This window comes from Pyxicephalus adspersus, chromosome 5 (assembly GCF_032062135.1).
Source record: "Pyxicephalus adspersus chromosome 5, UCB_Pads_2.0, whole genome shotgun sequence".
Classification (NCBI taxonomy): Eukaryota; Metazoa; Chordata; class Amphibia; order Anura; family Pyxicephalidae; genus Pyxicephalus; species Pyxicephalus adspersus.
In genome coordinates, this window is record NC_092862.1 from 87,751,309 (window position 1) to 87,759,056 (window position 7,748).

Here is a 7,748-nt window from a genome sequence, read left to right on the forward strand (position 1 = left end):
TCCGTGAAACGCCCAGGAGGTTAAAAAGACAATTGTGATTGTTTTTAAGCTGTTCCTTGCTCTGAATTATTTGTAAGGCTAAAAACAGAACAATTGTCTTGTTAAAACTCCACCACCACAGCGTACCCGCTATTTGCGCCTGAACTGTTTTATCAGTTGAAAAATGCACCGCACTTTTGCACAGTCCTCATTCAGGTAAGTTTGTATTTTTTTGTGTATATTCCTTGTTTTGCTTCATATGCACTAATGTATGTATAGACATGAGTGCACATAAAGCAAAACATGGATGTATGCATTTAGATGTGTGTACATATACATAGAAAAGAGAAATTATAAGAAGAAATAGGCAAAGAGGGCTTTTTGGACCATATTGCTTCACATTGATTTTTGTTGCCTATTTGTTCCTATGATTTCTGATATCATGGGCTTGGCTACAAGCAACATTCATGGATGATATTGCTTCTCGCTAAAAGAAGGAATCCACCTTTATGTGCTTCCACTACCACGTTGAGGTGAGTAAGTCAATATATATAGTGGGCCAAGATCTAAAATTCCATTCAAACCTGCAGAAACATCCTGAAGAGATGGAAAAGCCAGAAAATGTTTGGCACAAAGTCGATTTGGCCCTGGAAGTTTTAGATACTTGTACAATTTGTTTTGTGTAAACACCTAAATAATGCATACACTCCAGTATTTGTGAGCATTAAGATAAGCAACAACACAAAATCTGTTCATTTCTAAGAGTGCTAGACCCTGCTTGTGAGCTTGGCAATCAATGTGGTTTGATGTTGTGCTTGGCAACCTGGACCTCCTTCCCTCACCATCAGGTGTGTTAGAATGAGTATACAACTCAGCTGGATAACTAATTGACAACCAGTATGGACAGCAAGTAGAAGTGTGCTTGTATACAATAGGGCTAAGATCAGGCAGCACAGCACAATGACAACAAACCTATAACACTACCACTAATAGTCAGAGGAGTTGTGTGGGGGCAAATCAACATGAGTGAAAATGTCAGACTATTAAAAAAAAAGAAATTAAAACCATGACAATTTATTCAGAAATACATAATACATTCAAATACCAATATGCGTCAATGGGACAAAGGCAATGAGGAGGGTCAAGTGGGAGTTTGGTGTGGAAACCATGCAGACAATTGTACTCAATACTTGTGGAAAAAATGACACATTGCTGAAGAATTGCTAAACAACAGAAACTGGCATTACAAACCAGGCACAAAAACATTGCAGCAACAGATGAACAAAAAATCACATCAATGCATACCATCCAAGCAAACTTACTTAATTACCCCCTCCCCACACACACACACACACACACACACACACACCAGGTAAAATAGTACTAATGAAAATGCATATGTATTTCTATACATTTAAATTTATTTTGACATACACAAACAAGTGTTCCTGTATACATGTATAATAACATGTTTGCCTATAATCCTTTACTAAAATATTTGATTTCTCTAAAGTCAAACTAGAATGAAATTTATGAAATTTTAATCAGGTCAAAAATGTTTGTTCACATATTTTTTTACACTCATACTATTGTGTGATGACATATTTGAAAGTGCCACTTATTATATATCCAGCTTGATAGAAATTAGTTTGCAGTGTTGCAACTAAAAGAAAAAGTATCAAAACAAGTGCAACAAATGTAACTATAAATGAAGCAAGTTTGTGATTGAGTAGAATGTAACATAAAAAAGTAGCACAGGCGAGTTTACTAGAGGTAATAGAGCTTGCTGACCGGTGTGTGCGTTTGCGCATTTCATTGATGAATCAGGGTGTTTGTGTCTCAAAAGGTTGTGTGCTTACTCAGGTAAACAAGAATCAAGAGCAATACTTTTTTCTCAAGTAATGTTGTTATTTTTAAGACAAACTCCTCAAAGTGAGACTCCAGGCTCACCAGGTTATAGGTGATTGAAAGTGATTACAGATGGAAGGCAAAGCACAAAAGCATTTTGCAAATGCATAGAAAGTGGACAGATGGACAGTGCCATAAGGTTTCATGAATTCAGTCAGAAACCAGTCAGTAGAGTAGTGGGATCATATGGAAGGTAAAAATGTCATGGTAGCAGACAATGGCCCTGATTTATCAAGGGAGCACCCGTAAGCTCAATGTGCGAAAATACGCGCCGATATAGGAGGCGTATTGCCGTAAGTCGGAGCCGAGTGCTAGTACAGTTGCCTTCACTTGCTAGCCGGATTCCAGCTTTGATAAATGAGGGGTCCAGAATATGCCAAATAATGCGATTATTTTTTGGGACAAAAGTCAGACATTTGCACTGATGTTGATTTGCTGCCACTGTTTTACACAACTCCTTTCATTTCTAGTAGTGTTAGTGGTTTGTTCTCATTGTGCTGTGCTGCCTGATTTTAACCCTTTTGTATACAAGCACACTTACACTTGCTGGCCAAACTGGTTGTCAATGAGCTGTCCAGCTGAGTTGTATACTCATTCTAACACATCTGATGTTGATGGAAAGAGGTCCAGGTTGCAAAGCACAACATTAAACCAAATTTATTGACAAGGTCACAAGCAGGGTCAAGCACACTTAGAAATGAACAGATGTTCTGTTTTTGCTTAACCTAATTTTGCTCATTAAATACTGGATTGTATGCATTATTTAGGCGTTTACACAAAATAAATAGTACTAGTATATCAAACTTACAGGGACAAATCCACTTTGTTCCAAACATATTGTCTTGCTTTTCCAGTCTTTTAGGGTGTTTATGCAGGTTTGAATGACATTGTAGACCTTGGTCCACTATATATTTACTTACTCACCTCAGCTTGTTAGTGGAAGCACATAAAGATGCATTTCTCCTTTAACCAGAAGCAATATCCTCCATGAATGTTGCTTTGAGCCAAGTCCATGTCATCAGAAATCCTAGGAACAAATAGGCAATCTTTTTAATTTGAAGCATGTTAACCAATATGGCAAAAAAAACTCTTTGCCTATTTCTTCCTATAATTTTTCTTCATATGTATACACATATACATGCATACATACAAAAAATATATCTATGTATGTACATATATGAGTGCAAATGAAGGCAAACAAACAATATACACCTAAAAAGAAAAACTTACCCGAATGAGGATCCCTTTCTGCAAAAGTGGCCAGTGCGTTTTTCCACTGATAGAACACAGTTCACATGCACATAGCGGGTCCGCATTGGCGTACTACAATGCGCAGCAAACACCTGAGATATGGCGCACAATGATACGCATCAAACAACTACGTTTTAAAAGAACAATTGTGCTGTTTTTAGCCTTTCAACAATTCATAGAAAAGGAACTACATAAAATCAATCACAATTGTTTGTTAGATCACCCAAGGTTAAAAGTTCCTGGGAGATTGTAAAGGAGATCACAAAAATAGGCCCCCCAAAAAACAAACCACGACAAACCACGATTTTAAAAACATTAAAATATAGAGACCACACAGACACCACTGAATTTACATGACAAAACCCCACATTTCCATATAAAGCCAAACTAGTTCAAAAATGGCCCAAGAAATAATGTATTCAAAAATTACTTACCAAACTAATGTGCAATTTGAACCTATCAAGGGTGGAAAACTGGATTAGAAAATATTTATGATTAGGACAAACATTTAAAGGTGGTAATAAAGACATATTATTGCAATTAAACAATATGGCCACAAACACAATAACATAGCATTACCTTCCTCATTACAAAATGGACATTGAAAAATTGAAAGTTTAAAATCCAAAAGCAGCTATTGTGCTAAAAGGTAAGCAAAGAATGAAATGTAGCAACATAGATTAGGATAACACACAAAAAAAGAGTCCCCCCCTCCCCATTCAAGATAAAAAATAAAAAAAAGACAAGGGAAAAAGCAAGTTAGACACACCCTAATATATGCACATCTTTATGCGCACAACTGATAAAGTAGTTAGGTGTGCGCAATCCATGAAATTTGGCTGTTTTTTTTTTCAGTTGGACATTCTATAACCATTTATTGATATGATCCTTTAGATTTGTACATCTGTGAACAGCCATCTAATAAAAAATACATTAGCACAAAGTAGAGGAGGAAGCCTTAATGTTTAAGTATTTTCTTAAATTTAAAACTTTTATTTTTTTTACAGGTCATCCCACAATGACAGGATGATTCCCTCAGCTGCAATCATGATATGAGCACAGCTGTGGGACTACTGACAGTGTGGGATCTTGGGGTTAAATGAGGACAAGTAACCCATTCAGCTCTAGTGCTCCGTAATTGGCTGAGCAAAGGGGATGCTTGAGTCGTCATCAGGGTTTTCCCTGTTCATCTATTCATCACTAGAGGTGAATGGGGTGACGTGTCCTCATTTAACCCCTGGCACCTGGGGATATCACATGGTCAGTAGTCCCACAGCTGTGCTCATATAATGAATGCAGCTGTGGGACTCATCCTGTCATTGTAGGATAACTTGTAAAAAATAAAAGTTTCAAAGTTACACTAAACACACACACACATTTAATAAAATACCTAAACATTTTAACCTTGTCTTATTTTTTACACCCATATTTTAACCATTTCAGGAAATTAGTGAGGGGTTTATTGTACCCCTGTACTCATTCCCCAGGGTGGGGTGGTGGAAATCTGGGAGTCTCCTTATTATAGGAGGATTCCAAAGTCCAGCTAAAAACAATTAAAAAGCCCTGATTGTTTTCAATAGAAGCTTCTTAAAAAGCTTACAATCGCTTTTAAAAGATCATAAAAACGTATATAAATGTGGCAGAAACAATTACATGCATTTTTAAAACATATATATATATATATATATATATATATATATATATATATATATATATATATATAAATATAGTATAAATTATAAAAATACATATATATATCTTCATATTTTTAGACTATATTATTTTGTATCTATATATTTATCATTGATACCTATACATGTATATACCTTTATCTAAATATATATATATATATATATATATATATATATCTATAGCAGCAAACAAAAACGTGTGTGTGTGTTTGTGACTTTTTGTGTAATGATTTGTTCCGGTGGCAAAAGCGAGGTCTCGCCTGCCCGAATTAGCAGGTATTTAACACCAGGCGGATCCTCAGGTCAGGCATCAAAAGTGTTTAGGTAGGCGCCTATGTAAAGAGCTAAAATCAGTTAACTCTTCCAAAGCCTGAAAATATTAGGTAATTTAAAAATATGCTTATTTTTTAGCTAATATATATGTTTGAAACATTTAAACACATCAGACATTTTTATTTAGGGCTAAGTGAAAGATGTGTGACATTTGAAATAATTATTTTTTTAGGGTATCAGTGACTTTTAATGCAAGCTTGCCAGTGTCAAGCTGCCGGAGATGCGCTGCTCCAAGTGCACGATCATTTCAGTTGATAACTGTCGGTAATACACCAGCATATTCTCGACGGCTGAAATTTGGTTGATAAATAGGTTTTTGGTGTCCGATTCCGGAACGTGTTTAGCTTCCAATTTGGCTTGATGAACCAGGCTCCCCATAGGAACAGGGCAAAGCAAGTAGCAACTAGATGCAGGCATTGGACACAGAAGCAACACTGGATCTCAGAAACACTAGGAGTAAGTGTTTTGATCAGACAACTGCTACTTTTGAATTTTTCTATTGCATTTAGTGTGCAAAAATTTTGAACATATTGAACCAAATTAAACTAAGTTTGTGCATACACAATTTCAAGCAGGCACAATCAAGGCCACACTAGTTAGCTGCTTAACCCTCTTCCGCCCCCTCACCCTTTAATTTTAGCATGCACACATAACAGTGGAAGACAATGCCAACATGCCAACACCACGTCATGACCAGTTCCCATATCTAAAAATGAATTTTAAGATTATTTTGACAGCGCAGACAGGAAGTTATGTCTGTGACACAGCCCCCAATATTCCATCCTGTAGGGATATCGCATTTATGTAGGCAGTGGGTCATATTGATAGTGGAATGGGAATTAACCCCCTCTAGCATTCTAATTCTGTCCGTATTTCCATTCAAAAAGCGTTACATTTTTTTTTTATATTACATTGCAGGATATAATTCTTAGGCATAACTCACCGAAATATGTCCAATATTTAGTAATTCTAATAAATGTAATATAAACTTTAAATTAAAAAACACAAAAATCTGTTAAAAAAAGTAAAAAAAATAGTGAAACGTAATATAACTATACAGTGGCATGTATAATATATATATATATATATTATATGAAGATTTCTTTGTATTGGACTCAATACAGCTATTTTGTATTGAATCCAATACAAAATTATTTGAATTTTCCGCCGATCCTCACGCCCACACAGACGCATACACCGACGTCACCGGGAAACCCCGGCGATCGTCTCTGCAGTTCGCGGCTGAAGATAGAAGAGAAAGGACCTGTCCCCAGGACCTGGGAGGACCAGCAAGATGCCAGGGGACACTGACAGAGCAAGGTTTTAAGTAGCACCGAGTGTGACTCAGGGTGGATTTTACCTGCAAAAAGTAATCACACTCGAGGTCAATTAAAGCTTAAAAAAAACAGATTACCCCTAGGGCGGTTAATAATGCTGGGAAATGTTGAGGCTTTGCTAATTAAAATGGAATATAGAAATTAGCTATCTCTGATACATAAAGTTTACATACATAACTTTATGCAGAAATGGTTAACTAACATACCATTGTAAAATATTTATCTTTTTTTCCTTTAAACATGCTATTAACATTATCATTATGGTGTGAATTTTTTACATCCTGATTTTCTTTAGGCATATCTACTTGGATTATGCAAAAGTAAAACAGATCATAATGTAATTGTCTATTATTAGAAGCAAAGTATTTAAGAAAGCATGTGCATAAGTTTCCTTTAATATGTAGCCAGAACTATTGAGGACTGTCTATTAAAAAATGAGACTGTTTCTATCTTTTAAACAAAGCAGTGAGAATTGATCATGAGCTCTTGCCATGCATGTTTAAACTTGTCCATATATGCACGACAAACAACGGCACTCCCTGCCATTTAATGCAGTTGTGTTTCCCTTCATACTGAAATCGTAAGTTTAAAAGTTGAGCAATGTGTCAATTTGGAATTTTTAGTATTATTTTACACCAGAGCAAGAAGGGTGCCACAAGGAAATTTGCACTTACTATCTGCAGCTTGAGGTAGCCCTGAACCTTCAAAAAGTTATTACTTGTGACAAAACCTTGATCTTCCAGTATGATCCTAAAACAAAACAACAGTCAATGCATTGGAAAACACCTTCATCATTATAAGGAGTTAGCTGAGAGAAAGGCCCTGATTCATCAAGAAGGTCACTCGCGCATCAGAAGGTCGCTCGCGCAGCGGAATTCGCGATCTGAAATTGGAAGCCGTCGTGCAATTCAGCAACTGGATGAGCTCGCGACCGGAGCTGCGCATCCCCGGCAGCTTTACACTGGCGAGCTTGCATTAAAAGTCACTGTTCCCCTGAAAAAGCATTCTTTCTAATGGCACACATATTACCCTTAGCCCTAAAAAAAAATGTTTGTGCTGTTCAAATGTTTAAAACATCTATATGTGCTAAGAAGAAGCATATTTTAAAATGACTTATTTATTTTCTGTTAGGCAAGAGTTAACCGAGTTCAACTTCTGTACATAGGCGCCTATATAAAAGCTTACGATGCCTGATCGGAGGAGCCGCCAGCGGGTAAATCTTGTGACTATCTTGCGACTGACCGCGCGC